Genomic DNA, 22,327 nt, shown 5'->3' with positions numbered 1-22,327 from the left:
TTTAAATCAGTTATTTATTATTACAAACATAAAGAAAATTTGCTACTCGTTTCCCCGTTACCGAACATTCTTGCTATTTCAGCCGTGAGGGCGCTATAATGTTACGGTCAATTCTCCTATACATTGGTACGGCTAGCGTAAAAAAGCTCTCGATTAGCGTTGCTTAAAATTCGAAATAAAACAAACTAATTGCTACTTTTTTGGGGGAGTCAACATGTCTTCGAGTATGTTACTTCTTGAAATAAAAGTGTTCACACCAGATTCGTTTTAAAATATTATATAAATAGTTTCTGTTCCATCATATCAGTTACTCGATGGGTCAGCCGTAAGTACACGGACTTATAGCGTTAAAATCTAAAGTTCGATTGTCATGGGTAGACAAAGCATAGAAAGGCCATTGACAAGTAAAAACCATTATATCTTTTATGCAAAGTTTGATTTAAGGAACTCCATTATAGTAATTATAAAACATTTATTTCATATGAACAATATTCCATTACAGTTATAACAAAATATTTATTTCATATGAACAGTATTCCATTATAGTAATTACAAAATAACTATTTCATATAAACAGTATTCAATTATAGTAATTACAAAATATGTATTCCATATGAACAGTATTACACTATAGTAATTACAACATATTTATTTCATATGAACAGCATTCCATTATAGTAATTACAAAATATGTATTCCATATGAACAGTATACCATTACAGTAATTACAAAATATTTATTTCATATGAACAGTATTCCAATATAGTAATTACTAAATATTTATTTCATATGAACAGTATTCCATTATAGTAATTACAACATATTTATTTCATATGAACAGTATTCCATTACAGTAATTATAAAATATGTATTCCATATGCATTCCATTATATAACATAGTATTCCATTACAGTAATTATAAAATATGTATTCCATATGAACAGTATTCCATTACAGTAATAACAAAATATTTATTTCATATGAACAGTATTCCATTATAGTAATTACAAAATAATTATTTCATATAAACAGTATTCCATTATAGTAATTACAAAATATGTATTCCATATGAACAGTATTCCACTATAGTAATTACAACATATTTATTTCATATGAACAGCATTCCATTATAGTAATTACAAAATATGTATTCCATATGAACAGTATTCCATTACAGTAATTACAAAATATTTATTTCATATGAACAGTATTCCAATATAGTAATTACTAAATATTTATTTCATATGAACAGTATTCCATTATAGTAATTACAACATATTTATTTCATATGAACAGTATTCCATTTAAGTAATTACAAAATATGTATTCCATATGAAATAATTATAGTATTCCATTACAGTAATTACAAAATATGTATTCCATATGAACAGCATTCCATTACAGTAATTACAAAATATTTATTTCATATGAACAGTATTCCATTATAGTAATTACAAAATAATTATTTCATATAAACAGTATTCCATTATAGTAATTACAAAATATGTATTCCAAATGAACAGTTTTCCACTATAGTAATTACAACATATTTATTTCATATGAACAGCATTCCATTATAGTAATTACAAAATATGTATTCCATATGAACAGTATTCCATTACAGTAATTACAAAATATTTATTTCATATGAACAGTATTCCAATATAGTAATTACTAAATATTTATTTCATATGAACAGTATTCCATTATAGTAATTATAACATATTTAATTCATATGAACAGTATTCCATTATAGTAATTACAAAATATGTATTCCATATGAAATAATTATAGTATTCCATTACAGTAATTACAAAATATGTATTCCATATGAACAGTATTCCATTACAGTAATTACAAAATATTTATTTCATATGAACAGTATTTCATTATAGTAATAACAACATATTTATTTCATATGAACAGTATTTCATTATAGTAATTATAAAATAATTATTTCATATGAACAGTATTCCATTATAGTAATTACAAAATATTTATTTCATATGAACAGTATTCCATTATAGTAATTACAAAATATGTATTCCATATGAACAGTATTCCATTATAGTATTTACAAAATATGTATTCAATATAAACAGTATTCCATTACAGTATTTACAAAATATTTATTTCATATGAACAGTATTCCATTATAGTAATTACAAAATAATTATTTCATATGAACAGTATTCCATTATAGTAATTACAAAAGAATTATTTCATATGAACAGTATTCCATTATAGTAATTACAAAATATGTATTGAATATGAACAGTATTTCATTACAGTAATTACAAAATATGTATTCCATATAAACAGTATTCCATTACAGTAATTACAAAATATGTATTCCATATGAACAGCATTCCATTACAGTAATTACAAAATATTTATTTCATATGAACAGTATTCCATTATAGTAATTACAAAATAATAATTTTGTATTTCATTCATATTTATTTCATATGAACAGTATTCCATTATAGTAATTACAACATATTTATTTCATATGAACAGTATTCCATTATAGTAATTACAAAATATGTATTCCATATGAACAGTATTCCATTATAGTAATTACAAAATATGTATTCCATATGAACAGTATTCCATTATAGTAATAACAACATATTTATTTCATATGAACAGTATTCCATTACAGTAATTACAAAATATTTATTTCATATGAACACTATTCCATTATAGTAATTACAAAATATTTATTTCATATGAACAGTATTCCATTATAGTAATTACAAAATATTTATTTCATATGAACAGTATTCCATTACAGTAATTACAAAATAATTATTTCATATGAACAGTATTCCGTTATAGTAATTACTAAATAATTTTTCATATGAACAGTATTCCATTATTGTAATTACAAAATATTTATTTCATATAAACAGTGATCCATTATAGTATTTACAAAATATTTATTTCATATGAACAGTATTCCATTAGAATAATTAAAAAATATTGATTTCATATGAACAGTATTCCATTATAGTAATTACAAAATATGTATTGAATATGAACATTATTCCATTACAGTAATTACAAAATATGTATTCCATATAAAGAGTATTCCATTATAGTAATTACAAAATATGTATTCCATATGAACAGTATTCCATTATAGTAATAACAACATATTTATTTCATATGAACAGTATTCCATTACAGTGATTACAAAATATTTATTTCATATGAACACTATTCTATTATAATAATTACAAAATAATTATTCCATATGAACAGTATTCCATTATAGTATTTACAAAATATTTATTTCATATGAACAGTATTCCATTATACTAATTTTAACATATGTATTTCATATGAACAGTATTCCATTATAGTAATTACAAAATATGTATTCCATATGAACAGTATTCCATTATAGTAATTTACAAAATTATTACAGTAATTACAAAATATTTATTTCATATGAACAGTATTCCATTATAGTAATTACAAAATAATTATTTTGTATTTCATTCATATTTATTTCCTATGAACAGTATTCCATTATTGTAATTACAAAATATTTATTTCATATAAACAGTATTCCATTATTGTAATTAAAAAATATTTATTTCATATAAACAGTATTCCATTATAGTAATTACAAAATAATTATTTCATGTGAACAGTATTCCATTATGGTAATTACAAAATAATTATTTCATATGAACAGTATTCCATTATAGTAATTACAAAATAATTATTCCATATGAACAGTATTCCATTATAGTAATTACAAAATATGTATTCCATATGAACAGCATTCCATTACAGTAATTACAACATATTTATTTCATATGAACAGTATTCCATTATAGTAATTACAAAATATGTATTCCATATGAACAGTATTCCATTATAGTAATTACAAAATATTTATTTCATATGAACAGTATTCCATTATAGTAATTACAAAATATGTATTCCATATGAACAGCATTCCATTACAGTAATTACAAAATATTTATTTCATATGAACAGTATTCCATTATAGTAATTACAAAATAATTATTTTGTATTTCATTCATATTTATTTCATATGAACAGTATTCCATTATTGTAATTACAAAATATTTATTTCATATGAACAGTATTCCATTATTGTAATTACAAATATTTATTTCATATGAACAGTATTCCATTACAGTCTTTACAAAATATGTATTCCATATGAACAGTATTCCATTATAGTAATTACAAAATATGTATTCCATATGAACAGTATTCCATTATAGTAATTACAAAATATGTATTCCATATGAACAGTATTCCATTATAGTAATTACAAAATATTTATTTCATATGAACAGTATTCCATTATAGTAATTACAAAACATTATTCCATATGAACAGTATTCCATTATAGTAATTACAAAATATTTATTTCATATGAACAGTATTCCATTATAGTAATTACAAAATATTTATTTCATATGAACAGTATTCCATTATAGTAATTACAAAATATGTATTCCATATGAACAGTATTCCATTACAGTAATTACAAAATATTTATTTCATATGAACAGTATTCCATTATAGTAATTACAAAATATTTATTTCATATGAACAGTATTCCATTATAGTAATTACAAAATATTTATTTCATATGAACAGTATTCCATTATAGTAATTACAAAATATGTATTCCATATGAAATAATTATAGTATTCCATACAGTAATTACAAAATATGTATTCCATATGAACAGCATTCCATTACAGTAATTACAAAATATTTATTTCATATGAACAGTATTCCATTATAGTAATTACAAAATATTATTTCATATAAACAGTATTCCATTATAGTAATTACAAAATATTTATTTCATATGAACAGTATTCCATTATAGTAATTACAACATATTTATTTCATATGAACAGTATTCCATTATAGTAATTACAAAATATGTATTCCATATGAACAGTATTCCATTACAGTAATTACAAAATATTTATTTCATATGAACAGTATTCCAATATAGTAATTACTAAATATTTATTTCATATGAACAGTATTCCATTATAGTAATTACAACATATTTATTTCATATGAACAGTATTCCATTATAGTAATTACAAAATATGTATTCCATATGAAATAATTATAGTATTCCATTACAGTAATTACAAAATATGTATTCCATATGAACAGTATTCCATTACAGTAATTACAAAATATTTATTTCATATGAACAGTATTCCATTATAGTAATTACAAAATAATTATTTCATATGAACAGTATTTCATAGTAATTATAAAATATTATTTCATATGAACAGTATTCCATTATAGTAATTACAAAATATTACAAAATATTTCATATGAACAGTATTCCATTATAGTAATTACAAAATATGTATTCCATATGAACAGTATTCCATTATGAACAGTAATTTACAAAATATTTATTTCATATGAACAGTATTCCATTATAGTAATTACAAAATATTTATTTCATATGAACAGTATTCCATTATAGTAATTACAAAAATTATTTCATATGAACAGTATTCCATTATAGTAATTACAAAATATGTATTGAATATGAACAGTATTTCATTACAGTAATTACAAAATATGTATTCCATATAAACAGTATTCCATTACAGTAATTACAAAATATGTATTCCATATGAACAGCATTCCATTACAGTAATTACAAAATATTTATTTCATATGAACAGTATTCCATTATAGTAATTACAAAATAATAATTTTGTATTTCATTCATATTTATTTCATATGAACAGTATTCCATTATAGTAATTACAACATATTTATTTCATATGAACAGTATTCCATTATAGTAATTACAAAATATGTATTCCATATGAACAGTATTCCATTATAGTAATTACAAAATATGTATTCCATATGAACAGTATTCCATTATAGTAATAACAACATATTTATTTCATATGAACAGTATTCCATTACAGTAATTACAAAATATTTATTTCATATGAACACTATTCCATTATAGTAATTACAAAATAATTATTCCATATGAACAGTATTCCATTATAGTATTTACAAAATATTTATTTCATATGAACAGTATTCCATTATAGTAATTACAAAATAATTATTTCATATGAACAGTATTCCATTATAGTAATTACAAAATAATTATTTCATATGAACAGTATTCCATTATAGTAATTACAAAATATTTATTTCATATGAACAGTATTCCATTATAGTATTTACAAAATATTTATTTCATATGAACAGTATTCCATTAGAATAATTAAAAAATATTGATTTCATATGAACAGTATTCCATTATAGTAATTACAAAATATGTATTGAATATGAACATTATTCCATTACAGTAATTACAAAATATGTATTCCATATAAAGAGTATTCCATTATAGTAATTACAAAATATGTATTCCATATGAACAGTATTCCATTATAGTAATAACAACATATTTATTTCATATGAACAGTATTCCATTACAGTGATTACAAAATATTTATTTCATATGAACACTATTCTATTATAATAATTACAAAATAATTATTCCATATGAACAGTATTCCATTATAGTATTTACAAAATATTTATTTCATATGAACAGTATTCCATTATACTAATTTTAACATATGTATTTCATATGAACAGTATTCCATTATAGTAATTACAAAATAATTATTCCATATAAACAGTATTCCATTATAGTAATTACAAAATATGTATTCCATATGAACATCATTCCATTACAGTAATTACAAAATATTTATTTCATATGAACAGTATTCCATTATAGTAATTACAAAATAATTATTTTGTATTTCATTCATATTTATTTCCTATGAACAGTATTCCATTATTGTAATTACAAAATATTTATTTCATATAAACAGTATTCCATTATTGTAATTACAAAATATTTATTTCATATAAACAGTATTCCATTATAGTAATTACAAAATAATTATTTCATGTGAACAGTATTCCATTATGGTAATTACAAAATAATTATTTCATATGAACAGTATTCCATTATAGTAATTACAAAATAATTATTCCATATGAACAGTATTCCATTATAGTAATTACAAAATATGTATTCCATATGAACAGCATTCCATTACAGTAATTACAACATATTTATTTCATATGAACAGTATTCCATTATAGTAATTACAAAATATGTATTCCATATGAACAGTATTCCATTATAGTAATAACAACATATTTATTTCATATGAACAGTATTCCATTATAGTAATTACAAAATATGTATTCCATATGAACAGTATTCCATTACAGTAATTACAAAATATTTATTTCATATGAACAGTATTCCATTATAGTAATTACAAAATAATTCCATTTGAACAGTATTCCATTACAGTAATTACAAAATATTTATTTCATATGAACAGTATTCCATTATTGTAATTACAAAATATTTATTTCATATGAACAGTATTCCATTATTGTAATTACAAATATTTATTTCATATGAACAGTATTCCATTACAGTCTTTACAAAATATGTATTCCATATGAACAGTATTCCATTATAGTAATTACAAAATATGTATTCCATATGAACAGTATTCCATTATAGTAATTACAAAATATTTATTCCATATGAACAGTATTCCATTATAGTAATTACAAAATATTTATTTCATATGAACAGTATTCCATTATAGTATTTACAAAATATTTATTTCATATGAACAGTATTCCATTATAGTAATTAGAAAATAATTATTCCATATGAACAGTATTCCATTATAGTATTTACAAAATAATTATTTCATATGAACAGTATTCCATTATAGTAATTTTTATTTCCTTCACTAACGTTCTTAACTGAGGTTTTTCTCTTATCTTCATTTCACTTTACAACTGAGTCAAATAGTTACAGTTCCATGATAGTAATTATCAAAGCTTGATTTTACAACACTATATAAATAATCTCCGGTCCATCAGAGAAATTATCGAAGTTTTATTTTATAACACTATATAAGTAGTCCCTTGTCCTTCATAGTAATTATACAAACTTTGTTTTATAACACTATATAAATAGTCTCCGGTCCTTCACAGTAATTATACAAACTTTGTTTTATAACACTATATAAATAGTCTCCGGTCCTTCACAGTAATTATACAAACTTTGTTTTATAACACTATATAAGTAGTCCCTTGTCCTTCATAGTAATTATACAAACTTTGTTTTATAACACTATATAAGTAGTCCCTTGTCCTTCATAGTAATTATACAAACTTTGTTTTATAACACTATATCAATAGTCTCCGGTCCTTCACAGTAATTATACAAACTTTGTTTTATAACACTATATAAATAGTCTCCGGTCCTTCACAGTAATTATACAAACTTTGTTTTATAACACTATATAAATAGTCTCCGGTCCTTCACAGTAATTACACAAACTTTGTTTTATAACACTATATAAATAGTCTCCGGTCCTTCACAGTAATTATACAAACTTTGTTTTATAACACTATATAAATAGTCTCCGGTCCTTCATCTCTTTACGTAAGTTTCCTTCTACTACATCGTACGGCTAGAGTCTCTACCTACATGGTAGTTATACATTTTTTTAAATTTCTATTTCATTGTGGTTGAGGTTCCACTCTTTCCAAAATATGATTATCTTGATGCAGTTATAACGTTTTTTACAAATGTGGTTTATTTTTCATGGTGCCTTGCACACAGATTTTATAAAATCGTATTTTCTCTTTTTCGTGAAGTAAATATAATCTTTCTGTAATTGAAACGATAAAAAAAAGCCGCTTGCCAACAACCACAGAAGAGGGAGCGACACGAATATCACTTGTAATCCAGCTGGTAATAAAAACACCCCTGGATACTTGCATTCTTGAACAAGTGGTATGTTGAAAGCACGAGATTTTTAAGCCTTTTTTTTTTGGCCATTATGAAGTAATATGCTTGTCTCTTACGTCCTCCAACAAAGGGGTTTGCAGCTATGATTTTCACTTACAAACCGGATTTCTTTTCACAACTTTTACTAAAAGATTTGGTCCAATGGTTTTTAAAGAAGGATCATTCTACATGTATGTCCTAAACCCCCGCTATCGTCAATATCTTACTCTATATTTCGGTAAAAAGAAGACAGTATGGATCTCTTAATATGTATTCAACTGCGCAAGGTTTGGAAGTACTTTTTGAAATTGAGCTTCGCACTGATAAATGCTATCAGTGCCACCTTACGGTAAGCTGGTGGACTCCTTTTGTTTGTTCTTTACTTTGGTAAACTTAATCAGTTGGTGATAAATAAGGACAAATTATAATTAGAAAACTAATTTATAATTATTATTTTATTATATACTTGGTGTAATTCCTTTGTATTTACAGGATATAAGTCAAACAGACGCGGTTTGGAACTGTGGTAAAACTCTGTCTTCCAGAAATTGCCAAACAAGTTCTAATCCATGTGATATGACAATATATTTCAGTATAAGCGTCACAATAAATGCCTCAGCAGACTTTCTGCCTTCCCCTGGTGTCAATAGTTCAAAATTAGAAACGGCAGAAAAGAAGATCGTTTGTAGCTTGTCCATAAATATAGAATAGAAATACAAATAAATATAATGGATTTGTATTTATTAAAAATATTCTAACCCTAAAGTCGGTGTGGAGGCAGATCGTATCGTTTAGTCTTAGCATAAAGTTATATGTTATAAAAGATAATAAGAGAAACTTTGGAATTATTTGAACTTAAACGTGATTAAAATAACTCATTACGTAAATTCTGTAAAACTGATTTCCTTATGAAAAGGCCCGGCATGGCCAGGTGGTTAAGGCACTTGACTCATAATCCGAGGGTCGCGGGTTCAAATTCCCGCCACACCAAACATGCTCGTCCTTTTAGCTGTGGGGGGCGTTATAATGTGACGGTCAATCTCATTATTCGTTGGTAAAAGAATGGCTCAAGAGTTGGCGGTGGGTGGCAATGACTAGGTGCCTTCCCTCTAATCTTACACTGCTAAATTAGGGACGGCTAGAGCAGATAGCCGTCGTGTAGCTTTGCACGAAATTCAAAATAAACCAAACCTTGTGAGAAACTCTAGGTTGTGATTATTGTGTTTTTGAATTTTAAAATCTTTTTGTGAAAAAAGTGAATTAAGTATCTTATTTTCTTACTCTGATCCAATAACAGAGTCCGATCACAAAGTGTAAGTAAAAAGATGTTTTATTTGCATTCGTTTTGCACGTGGAACCCAAGTGAAAAAGAAAATTGTGGAATTTCGGCAGTCATCTGGTTCTACACCTCACGAAACATCTGAACAAAGATACAGACAATGAATGAGAACAAACATATACATCGTACAAAAACAAACAAATCACTGAGTTAGTGATGACGAGAAAACCCACTTGTAGAGAAAAATATGTATGTAAAAACGGCTGGTATGGGCTGAGAAAATTTTATGTAGAGGAGCGAACAAGGATCGAAACGTTGTTATAATATCTTATATACGAGTTACTCCAAAATGCTCCATATTTTTTCCAGACATACGCAAAAACACGACTAATCATACCTTGCGTGAAAACATCTTTATTAATGAAGCTTGCCACTAGAGGACTGGTTTAACAATGGCGCGATCAGAAAATATTAATAATATTTTAAATAGTGAAATTAAAAGTAATCATAAACTGAAGACCAAATGAATAAATGTTATTCTCGTTTTTAGATTACTTTACAGGAAACGATCCAAGTTATAAACTATAACCACTAAAGAACATGGAAAGTAACAAACTTAACTTCAAGCCAAACCAAATGAAGCGTGTCGTGACAAAGGACAATATCTAGTTTGCAAAATAACAATATGATAGGGTTCGAATCCCAGTCACACCAGACATTCTGGCCTTTCAGCCTTGGGGGCGTTATAATGTGACGTTCAATCCCACTATTTATTGGTAAAAGAGTAGCCCAAGAGTTGGCGGTGAGTGGTGATGACTAGCTGCCTTCCCTCTAGTCTCACGCTGCTAAATTAGGGACGTTATACATTTATATCTTGCTTTTCGGAACAATGGCATGAGTATATTAAAACTGAAAGTTAAGGTTTAGTAAAGTTCCAATGTTCCCTACAAAAGTGTTTAAGCTATGTAGAAATAAGCTATGATTATAAATGGCTAATATGGTTAATGATAGCACAAATTACTGGTAGATAGATAATCCAAATAACGTTTGATAAACAATTATACATAAAACAAGATAAATCTTCAATCATTGGCGCTAATTTATAAACGGTTTTCTACACTTCTTGTTAACCCTTACAGATTGGGATCTTATTGTGCATGAAGTTGAAAGTTCAAGTTCAGTTTGAACAACCCCTTACAATACATAACCATGCTGTTTTCTGGGTATGTTTACTTGGTTGTTCGTAGCCAGACATCTTCCAGTAACGTTTAGCTAAACTATTGGCCTCCATCTGCATTATTCAAAGATTTGTAATTACACAAACTTTTATGTTTTTTTGTACTTGAGTAAAGTTTAAGCGAGGGAAAAATTTAACGCATTTCTTTACTCTTGAGTCTGGCGAGGATGAATATATTACCAAAATGTTTTTCACAGTGACACATATGACACGTACGATATTTTAGTGAGTATGGTTTGGTTTATTTAGAATAGGCAGCTTATCATCACCACCCACCGCCAACTCTTGGGCTACTCTTTTACCAACGAATAGTGGGATTGACCGTAACATTATAACGCCCCCACAACTGAAAGAGCGAGCACGTTTGGTGTGACGGGAATTCGAACTCGTGACCCTCGGATTACGAGTCGAGTGCTCTAACCACCTGGCCATGCTGGGCCATTTTAGTGAGACTAGGTTCAACGAAAACGTTCTGTCAAAACCATATCAATCAGTTTGAAGTGTTTTCCTTAGGTAATTTTTTTGTAAAAAAAATACAAGTTTATTCGTTTCTTAGTGTACAGCTGGACGGTGGGGTATCTGTGTTTGATCATCACATGGCTCGAATCCTGAATGTTAACGTTGTAAGCTTTTAGAAAGTTTATGACTGGGGTGGTGATAGTTATCCGAAATAAATACGAATATTCTCTCGACCAATATTTATGTGTTGGAAGGTGCGTACAAACGAAGAGAAAAACAACACAGAATTTATAACAATAATAAACAAACCTGAAGAGAGTGTGTAAATTATGTGAGGCATACATGAATATAGTTTTGACTTATGGTCAACGTATTAGTCTGCAAGGGACATTACTATCTCGTCACGCCACAAGGATGGTTGTATATGAAAGTATTAAAGTTCTGTATTTGTGGTTCGAAAATGAATTTCAGTCTAATTCTGGTGTTTGTGTTTTTCTTATAGCAAAGCCACATCGAGCTATCAGCTGAGCCCACCACGGGGAATCGAACCGCTTAATTTAGGGTTCTAAACCCGGAGACATACCGCTGTACTAGCGGGGGAGGCCAGTCTAATTCTTACGAGCTGTAATTTACATTTATCTTGGAATCAGAAAAGCTATAATAGTCAATACTTTATAATGAGCTATCAAACAATTTTGTAAGTTTAAACTGTTATGTTTTATTGGATAAAAGTATTATATGCAAGTCTTAATTCAATACTAAAGTAAATAATTGTCAAAACTATGAATGGTGTACTGTTTATTTGTTTTTGTTTCAGTATCTCTACTATTTGTGTGTATTAAGGACATGAATTCTCCAGATAATTCACCTCAAAAATGGGATTATTAAGTGAATATATAACGTATTCATCTATCAATCGTACGAAGTTTATTGAATTAGATTAATCACGTGTAATGACTTTTTAAGTTATATAAGCTATAGAAATACGTAAGATCAATTGCTTATAAGACTTATGTGATTTATGGATTTCATTCAATATGTAAATTATAGAAATCGTTCGGACTCACTACTTATAATAATTAATTAATTAATTAATAATTAGATGACTTGTAAAACAACAAGATTGCAAAGGTTAGTACGTTATATTTAATCAATTTTCGATCCTCAAAATGACGTTACAGTCAATGTCGCCACATCTGGTCATGCTACATCTGACGATCGTATATCTTGACAACAGTCCCGCAGCATAGTTTCCATTGAAAAGAGCTCCATGGTAAGACAGTCATGTTCAATTTCTATAATGCATCTAGAATGTGAGAATGACAGTTTCCAGCACCAGTTTCAAACCTATGGTTCTGTGTCCGTCCAATTAACGCTATGTCTTCATATTAAATTGCATTCACATTCGTTTCATTCTCCAGCTCGTTAAGGTATGTGATGGCTGAGCTGATATGTCGTGGGAGCAGCTTTTATACCTGTTACTTGTGTTAATTTTGTAGACAGAAATTCTTCTTGATTACGTTACTTACTGTTGTCTAGGGCATGAGAATGATTTTTTTCACTGACCTTTGTATTTGTATATTATTATTTGGTACAGGTCTCTTTCTTGATCGTCTCGGCGTCCCAGATTGATCCTCATTCCTCTATTTTTAATATCATTAAGTATAATGGATATTTACTACATTCTGGAAATTCTAAGTCACAAATTTAAACACGTCTTTATCATGTGAATACATGAATACGTTGCACTGGAAAAAGCTTTTCATACCGTTCCTAAAAGCGTTCAATTTCCGTTTGAAGCATCACAAAACCTACGTAATGCCAAACAATGTCAAAAACTTACTGTTTCATTGCAACTTTATTTCGATGGTGATCGTCACGTAAGTGGTTGTTTTTTTATTGAACACCGTTTTAATATAATATATTAAACTCTGTAATCTATTTATAAATTACTTGTATGTAGAAGTCATTTAGCTCAGTCATTTAAAACATTTTAAAAACAAGTAAAATGAACCATTGCACCTAGCTCAGTGACAACAAAGAGAACCTTTACAGAAAAATGGAAGGTCAGAAAGTCAATAAGTACATATCATCTCGACTTTCAATATAGGGTATTGTAAAACAAGCTCGATCGTTAAGTTCTTCCAAGAATAAAACACGTCCTTTGATGACTCGCGTTAGCCTTTAAGGTTTAATATCTCCAATCAAGTAGGCCTAAGTATTTTGTTACGATAGCAGAGTATCTTATAATAAAAACTTCTGTGTTCTGAATAACTGATTTAGTAACTCTTGATTGTCAAGTTAAATTCGGAAAGTGCTTTAAATTATAACTCTACAAAGATACAACGCTAAAATCCGAAGTTCGAATCCCCTTAATAGGCATAGAAGATAGCCCGTTGTGGTTTTCGCATTTCAAAACATCTTGTATATAAACTGGACCAAATATCTATTTAATTGAAATCATGGTTCAAAATCACTCAAAAATATGATATCAATATAAGATTAAATAATTGGAACTTTTTATGACTAAATATTTGCATTTAACATTTTAATTGTATTAACGGCAAATTCTAAGACCACTATTTATGACATACAGGAGAAACGTATTATTTGTCATAATTCAGTAATCCTGCTGATACGAGGCCCGAAGGTATTTTGGTTTAAAATAACTAAAAACTCTTTACTGAAAACATCAATAATACTGACAATGATTAATTTAATACTTACCACGTAAACAGTACATCTGATTCAAAGGTACCCGTTCTACGCGCAACAGTAAACGTCACTTTCGTTTGACGTTGGCTACACTTTTTTTGCTACCGACCTCCCCGCTTGTTTGTGCCCTCTTTCGCGACGTTACTCTTGCAAGTTTTATGTACAAGTGGTTTTGTCGATATTCCAAATTATCTGGTTTAATCTATAAAACATCAGTCACTTACAATACCGGTATTCAGTAAAATTTTCGAAAGAAACTTGAAATGTTAGCGTTGTTGACATTTCTTTGTATCTCAGATATGACTAAAGAATATTTTAAAAAAAAATGAGAGGTTGTATGTAAATTCTCGCTATTTGAAAAGAAAGAGGTCGCAATTTTGGTTCCGTAGAAATGAATTTATTAACCCCAAAATTACCGTTGGTCCATAAAGCCCTCATCGTATTTCTAAATACATTTCCTAAGCTCTTTATGGACTAATTTCCTAGTAATTTCATAACCTAGTTCGTCAAAGTGCAATAATAAAAGATCACGGCTATTACAGTTACTTCCATTAACTACCGCTGGTTCCCTCTCTGTACTTTATACACAAAGTAAGAGATTTCACCCACTTGTTGCACTTGTGGACCCCTAATGGTAATAAACGATATTAATAAGAACAAATCGGTTTGTTTGTTTGGTTTTGAATTTCGCGTAAAGCTACACGAGGGCTCTCTGCGCTAGTCGTCCGTAATTTAGCAGTGTAAGACAAGAGAGAAGGCAGTTAGTCATCACCACCCACTGGCAACTGTTGGACTACTATTTCGCCAACGAATTAGTGGGATTGACCGTTACATTATAACGTCCCCACGGCTGAAAGGTCGAGCGAATCGGTAATTTGAGGAACGATCGTATCGCTGTCTTCAAAAACTCTTATAAAATAATTTTGAAATTTATAAAAAAATATTGGATATCCAATTCGAGTTGGGTCGTCTTGCATTTGGATCAAACGTAAATATGTTGAAGGAAGCCACGTGTCAACAAACTATGTCTTAATTTAAACATACGCTTCGAAACGTTTTCGTAAAGGTCCCAGATCTGATATAATTTTTTAAGTTTTTGAATTGTTGTGCTTTTAATAATACTTCTGATTTTCACGATGTTCGAAAGCTGATGGCACTGTAGTCTTCCTGTTCTAAAGTTTTAAAAATAGAAATATTTTTAGCAAGACATAGAAACCGGAATAACATGGGATAACAGGCGTATAAGTGTTTTATGTGTGTGTTTTTATTTTTTGTCTCCTGGAAATTCTAACAGCTTGAGAGCGAAAGCAAAGAAGACGAGACAATGATAACATATTAACCACACTCTATTTGCCGTATCCAGTGCCGACAAGTTCTTTTGCCCAATACTAGGGTTCAGCAGAGAAATAGTAAACGATTTGTTTTCTGTAACCTGAGCTAAGTGACACTGGAAATAAATAAAACATACAGAACTCAAGAATCTGTTGGAATAATGTAAACATTATAAAATAATATTTGTTAAAGAAAAACATTACTGTCCACCCCCTAACAAAACCTACTTATCAGTGTAAGTTAAAGAAAAAAAGATTTCATATAACGTTTCTGCGCACAAAACACTGCTTCGAGAGTAAAACCAATGTCGCGTAGTCTCGCTTTGAGTCACGATTTATAAACACTGGAAAGGGTTTGTAAACATTCTGCTGTTTGCATAACTATCAGCAAAGGTTTGTAAACACCGTTTACTCTTTATGAATAACGACGAAGGTTTGTTATTGTAATACAACGTTAAGATAGAGTAAGTTCTATTGGTTATAAAGAACGTTTGTTTCCTCATCACTGACATGTTATTAAAATCCTGGGTTTCTTCATCATTGACATGTTATTAAAATCCTGATTCTATCACAGTTTTTACAACAACAACAAAACTGTGCCAAAAAAATAAACAGTAAGGAAAAAGAATGAAGGCACTGTTAAAATTAATACAGTGTTTACATGTTCGGACAGAGGTTCATAAATATTAGCACATGGTAAATGTCACGATTTTATGTAGGAAACGTTAATAAGCAGTGTCTTATAATTCAGTACTGCCCCAAACACGTTAAAAACTGGTTTAAAATGCGCCTGTTCTTCCTCAGAAGATGTTAAATTGACTAGATCGTCAACTGGATGATCAGTTTCAGTGACTTTTAAGACAGGTGACTTGTATTATTTAAGCAAGTGTAAACTGTATTCTTATTAAAGTACTCAAACTACGTGGTGAAGAAGTGTGATCAAAGTGTTTATCAAAAAGGACAGTTTGTAGAAGTCCGGATACTGAGTGCTTTTGTAACTAGAGCTGCACAGCTTTTCGGCCTTGTAAGAGAAACAATAAATTGAAGATTATTACAGCACGAAGGTTATCCTTAAGTGTTATCAAATAACATTGGTTGAAAGGTGGTTCGGAGAGACATGATTAAATAACACTTCCATTAATCAGAATCCTCGAGGAATGGAACCTAACTTCTCATCATACCTTTGAGATTATCCTCCAATAAACAACCGAGGCAATTATGACACCTACAGGTGGAACCCCATGTTATTAAATTACTTCCACAGGGTGTTTCTATTTTTTTTTATCCAATCCTGTACTTACTTACTTATTACTGAACATTGTCGGTAACTCAGGTATACAGAAAAACACGTGGGATTGATTGGTTGCGACATCCACGCCCGTATTTTTCGCATTGAACGAGAAGACAAGTTGTCTTTTAAAATGCGTGTCGTGGAATGTTTGTAATTGAGGTTTAGAACTACAATGTACGTTCAACAGAAATATTGAGACAACTGTCTTAATCACAGTTAAAATTCTGACACGTGGCTTCACGAGTTTCATCTTCAGACGATCATTAAGTGAGCAGACGACTAGAAAATCCAAATTGAGTCATTTAGTTACCTGAAATAAAAAGAAACGGAAATCAGTTTCATAAAATGAATCTTGAAGCGATAGAAATTCTTGACTTATGATCGCATAGCTTTGGTTTATCGCAACTTAACTGTTTTCTTACTTGTTTTCTGCGAATTGCAAAAATAATAATAATAAAATAAATAAACAATATTGTTTATTTTCGACATCTCGCATGTCATATCTTTATTTTTTTTTTCCTTGTAAGAGGAATCTGCCCTGGGTTTACTTAATGAAACAAACTAATATTTACCTTACATGTTTGGTAATCACAAAGCCCCATGTTTTGTGTTTTTTGTATATTTACCTTACATGTTTGGTAATCACAAAGCCCCATGTTTTGTGTTTTTTGTATATTTACCTTACATGTTTGGTAATCACAAAGCCCCATGTTTTGTGTTTTTTGTGTGTTCCAGTGTTTATGTACCTTACATGTAACCTTCACTTACATGTGACTCTCAGCAGATAAATATACTCTCTCTCTCGGGATTTGGGTATTCATATGTACCCAGGATAAACCACAAGTTCTTACTCATTGTACGTGTATTTTATAATGATACAAAAAAGTTGCACAGAGAATCCATTCATAGATAGTTATCATTTTACATTCAACTGTATGAGACGAACCCCTTAATTCTAAACTGTCAAGACCCATTTGGTGTTTGTAAACTTATCCATGCAAGGACCTCTCGTCTACTAGGAGTTCTTAGTCATCGCTACTGTAACAACAAGCTCTTGGTTTCAGAAAATGTCTTTTGGTGTAGAAAGCTCGTTTATTTTCAGAAGATTAAAGTTTAAAATGACGCGTTTATAAGACTTTCAACCAGGTTATGCATTCAAGATGAACATATCTTAATTGTGTGTGTGTATGTGGTATCTGGCTAAATTGTGAATCTGACAGTTCAGGGTATGCGTCCCGTCATCGCAAAAAAACGTTTCGTACTTTTGGGCCGTATTCCTCGCTGTAGGGCTGACGGGCAAGTCAGAATCAAACTGTTTGTTTGTTTTGAATTTTCGAGCAAAGCTACACGAGAGCTATCTGCGCTAGCCGTCCCTAATTTAGCAGTGTAAGACTAGAGGGAAGGCAGCTAGTCATCACCACCCACCCACCACCAACTCTTGGGCTACTCTTTTACCAATGGATAGTGGGATTAACCGACACATGATAACGCCCCTACGGCTGAAAGGGCGAGCATGTTTGGCGCGACCAGGATGCGAACCCGCGACCTTCAGATTACGAGAATCTTTTCACGCCTTAACACGCTTGGTAATTTAAACATAGCATTTGAATTTCTTGCCAGAATTGTCCCCTCAAAGCGAAAGAAGTGATACATTCTATAATACTGGTAAAAATGGCTGATTTTTAGGTAATGTAAAGGAACGTCAAAACAGCTTTCGAATACCTGTAAAAAAAAATGTACTTCCTTCATTTAAACAGGATTTTGGGGGTTGGGCAATAATATCTAACATATGTGTGAAACTAAGTTATCACAAGGTACTTACTCGCTCGTGTGTAGTGGAAACTGCATTACCTAAGACATCAACTCTTACGTATGTAATGAAACTACGTTATCACAAGGTCTTCGCACTTACACGGCTGTACTTTAATTAAAACTGCTTTATCACAAAGACAAGGTTTTTGCTCAGACGTGCGTATTGGCAACTGCATTATCACAGAGTCTTCGTTGATATTTACTGAAAACTGCAATACCAGTATTTACCTCAAGATTTCTACTTATACGTGTGTTTTGTACACTCTTTCAATACAAGGCTTCTACTCACTCAGGCGTATTGAAACTGTACGGCGCAATTCCTCTATTCGTTATGAGAAGAAACCCACTTGAAGGAAAAATGTATTCTCAAGAAAGTTAGTATGGGTGTTCAAACTTTAATTAAAATAAGGGTGAGATGTTGTTCTGTACTATATTTTAATTAAAGTTTCAACACCCATACCAGCCTCTTTAGAATACGATTCCTCTATTCACACGTGTGTTGAAAGTGCATTAGCGCAAGACCTCTCTCTATTCACATGTGTGTTCGCAGCTCGATTTGATTTACATGTCACATTATCTGACGCATTTCTTCTAGGAGACTGTGCGTGAAAAAAATCGTCAGTATCTAAGCAACTTTACAGTAGTGGTTTACTCTAAAAATATGCAAAGAAGCACACGCCAGTTATTAACTAGAAATAGTCCATGAAAAAAAAACTTTTACACCAGTACTAAGAAAAGCGAAATTTTCAAATGAAAAACAATAAATAAAGCACAAAAACTGAAAATAGTACGTGTAAAAACAGAGCAAATTTCTTCAGAAATAACACTATGTAACACAGATTGTGTTCCTGGATAGTATGTGTTATTTCTCAATTACTTATGTTGTAAAAGTACAGAAAATGGCCATTATTCCCTTTAAACTTTGCTTTTGTGACCTGAATAATTAAATTTAGAAATTAACATATTTTCTATGTAAAAACGGGCAAATTTGTACATTTTCATTTACATAAGGTCTGAATAAAACAACATATGAATTAAGATTTACATGTATTTATACTAAAGTTATACAAAAATGTTTAGAAATGAGTAGTTTTTTTTTTAGATTTGAAACTGTAATGTAAATCACTTTCACGTATCAGTCCCCAAATAGACTCTTCCATCATGTTTTCGTTATACGCTCCTTGGTAGCGGCGTTCAAGGTCCAATATATCTTGGTGGAAGCGCTCGTCTTGCTCCTGAGTATGCTCCCATGATCTTCTTGAAATTATCAAGATGAGCGTCAAGGATATGGACTTTCAGGGGCATCCTGCAGCCCATTTTGCCGTAGTTCTTCAACACAGCCTCAACTACTTCCACATAATTTTCAGCCTTGTGATTGCCCAAGAAGCTCCGAACCACTGCGACAAAGCTGCCCCAAGCTTTTTTCCTTCCTACTGAGCTTCTTGGGGAATTCTGTGCACTCCAGAGTCCTCTTTATTTGTAGTCTAACGAAGACACCAGCTTTGACCTTTGCCTCAGACACCTTAGGGAAGAAGTCTCACAAAAGCAAAGTTTGAAGAGAAAAATAGGTCTTTTCCATTTACCTTAGGCATAAGCAATTGGGAAATAACATTTTCTGCCCAGGAACAAGAAAAATTAAAAATTTTGTTACATAGTGTAATCCTCCGTATAATACCCTTAACACAACTTTTATTAAACGAACGTTAATTTGAAATACAATACAAATAATACAAAACATACAATACAAAGTATACAATACAAAACATACAACACAAAAAAATTCATTGCAAACCTCATTGTTAAGTTTGTTTTTTTTCAACCGTCAATAGAATCAATTAGAAAACCAGTGTGAGTAACTACATATAATCACAGTCAATTTTTTTTTAATTAGGTACAAAGCTACACAATGGGCTATCTGTGCTCTGTCCACCACGGGTATCGAAACCCGGTTTTTAGCGTTGTAAGTCTGCTGACATACCGCTGAGCCACTTGGGGGCAGGGGGACAAACACCATGGTTTATTGTATTTAGTGTAATGATTTTCAACCGAAAATTTGTTTTTATGATGTAAAACAAAGTAAAGATTCAATGGTGAACTAAATATATTGTGTATGTTTATTAAAAAACCCCAACATTAGTGACAAGATATTATATATCTTAAAGTCATTTCATGAAATAATCCTATACTTTGGCTTAAGTCGTTTACGACGAACTTAAATTACTGAAGAAAACGACAAATAAAATAAAACTAAACCAATTAGGATCAAGTGATAGAAATAACGTAGTTCGGGCCACACAGGTAGTCAGAAGGGGGTGTCCGCGTTGTAAATATCACACATATTTCATTCTGGATCCGCTTCGAAACGCGCTAGAAGACGTAACGAAGTAAAACTATGTAACCAGGTAGCTATTATAGACTCCTATGACCTTCACTACTCTTTATATTTTTATTTAAAAAGTTGTGACTCAATTTAAAGAATACGAAAAGAGAAATTTATTAAGATATTATTTCTTCAAGCTGCTATCTAGCAAACAACAACAAAAACTACACAAGATATAAAGTATTATATATTAGCGGTAGCTTTTGTAGCCACAGTGTTTTTTTTCGTGTATACATGTTTTTTTTGTGTTTTTTTTGGAACCGTTGCGAATTGGATACGGACCAGTGCATAACTGATACACAATATTCACTTAGTACGCTGTAAGAGTATTAAAATTACACAGGCAGGTGGAACGCGTATACAGAAAGCAACAGTGTAATAGGTATCGTGTTAAAGTGTGCTACACAAGAAAGATTACCGTAAAACAGCTTTACAAAAAATATAGAAAAGAAAATAAGAAAATAGAATTGCAAATATGAAACGATGCTAGCTCTTACAATGACGTACCGTAACATTATAAACCAAAAATTACTTATAATAGCACAGAAATAGCTGTAATACTTCTTCGATCTTCTTGCAAACGTAAATCAAACATTAGCATTGGAATAACAAAATTTATTTTCCAAAAAAAAACTTAAGTGGGTTTTCTTTGAAACTAAATTGCATTGTAAGGTAAACGTTGCTTATTACCAAATATAGTGGGTACTAATTACCTCATCTTTTCCAGTCGCTGAAAAGACTAAAATATATGATTATGTAATTTTAAGGACAACAAGAGACTTATTTGTCTGTTTAGGCTGTCACAACCACTAAACTAAACTTCGAACTTAAAATAAAAAATCAAGACCAGCCTTTGTCATTCAAATATTTATCATTCAAGCCTTCTCTTAAACTCCCTTAAATTAACTTTAT

The 22,327-nt window shown here is 29.8% G+C and overlaps 1 long non-coding RNA gene across 11 annotated transcripts in view; it reads left to right on the top strand.

Annotated features, from left to right (window-relative positions):
- The window catches only part of LOC143222472 (uncharacterized), a 131,470-nt gene that overhangs the window by 96,849 nt on the left and 12,294 nt on the right, over positions 1–22,327 (top strand). For 6 of the 11 annotated variants that reach the window (XR_013012262.1, XR_013012259.1, XR_013012252.1 and 3 more), the window contains exon 3: positions 12,389–12,669. The exons of 3 other annotated variants lie outside the window; for them this stretch is intronic. This is a non-coding gene — a long non-coding RNA (uncharacterized LOC143222472). Of the gene's footprint in view, positions 1–8,818; positions 9,261–12,388; positions 12,670–22,327 lie in introns of those variants that run through there. 2 more of the 11 variants (XR_013012256.1, XR_013012255.1) reach the window with 2 other exon arrangements.

Source organism: Tachypleus tridentatus, chromosome 8 (genome assembly GCF_004210375.1).
Source record: "Tachypleus tridentatus isolate NWPU-2018 chromosome 8, ASM421037v1, whole genome shotgun sequence".
NCBI classification, from domain to species: Eukaryota; Metazoa; Arthropoda; class Merostomata; order Xiphosura; family Limulidae; genus Tachypleus; species Tachypleus tridentatus.
The sequence above is the reverse complement of the archived record's forward strand: the minus strand, read 5'-3'. Positions and strand labels throughout refer to the sequence as shown.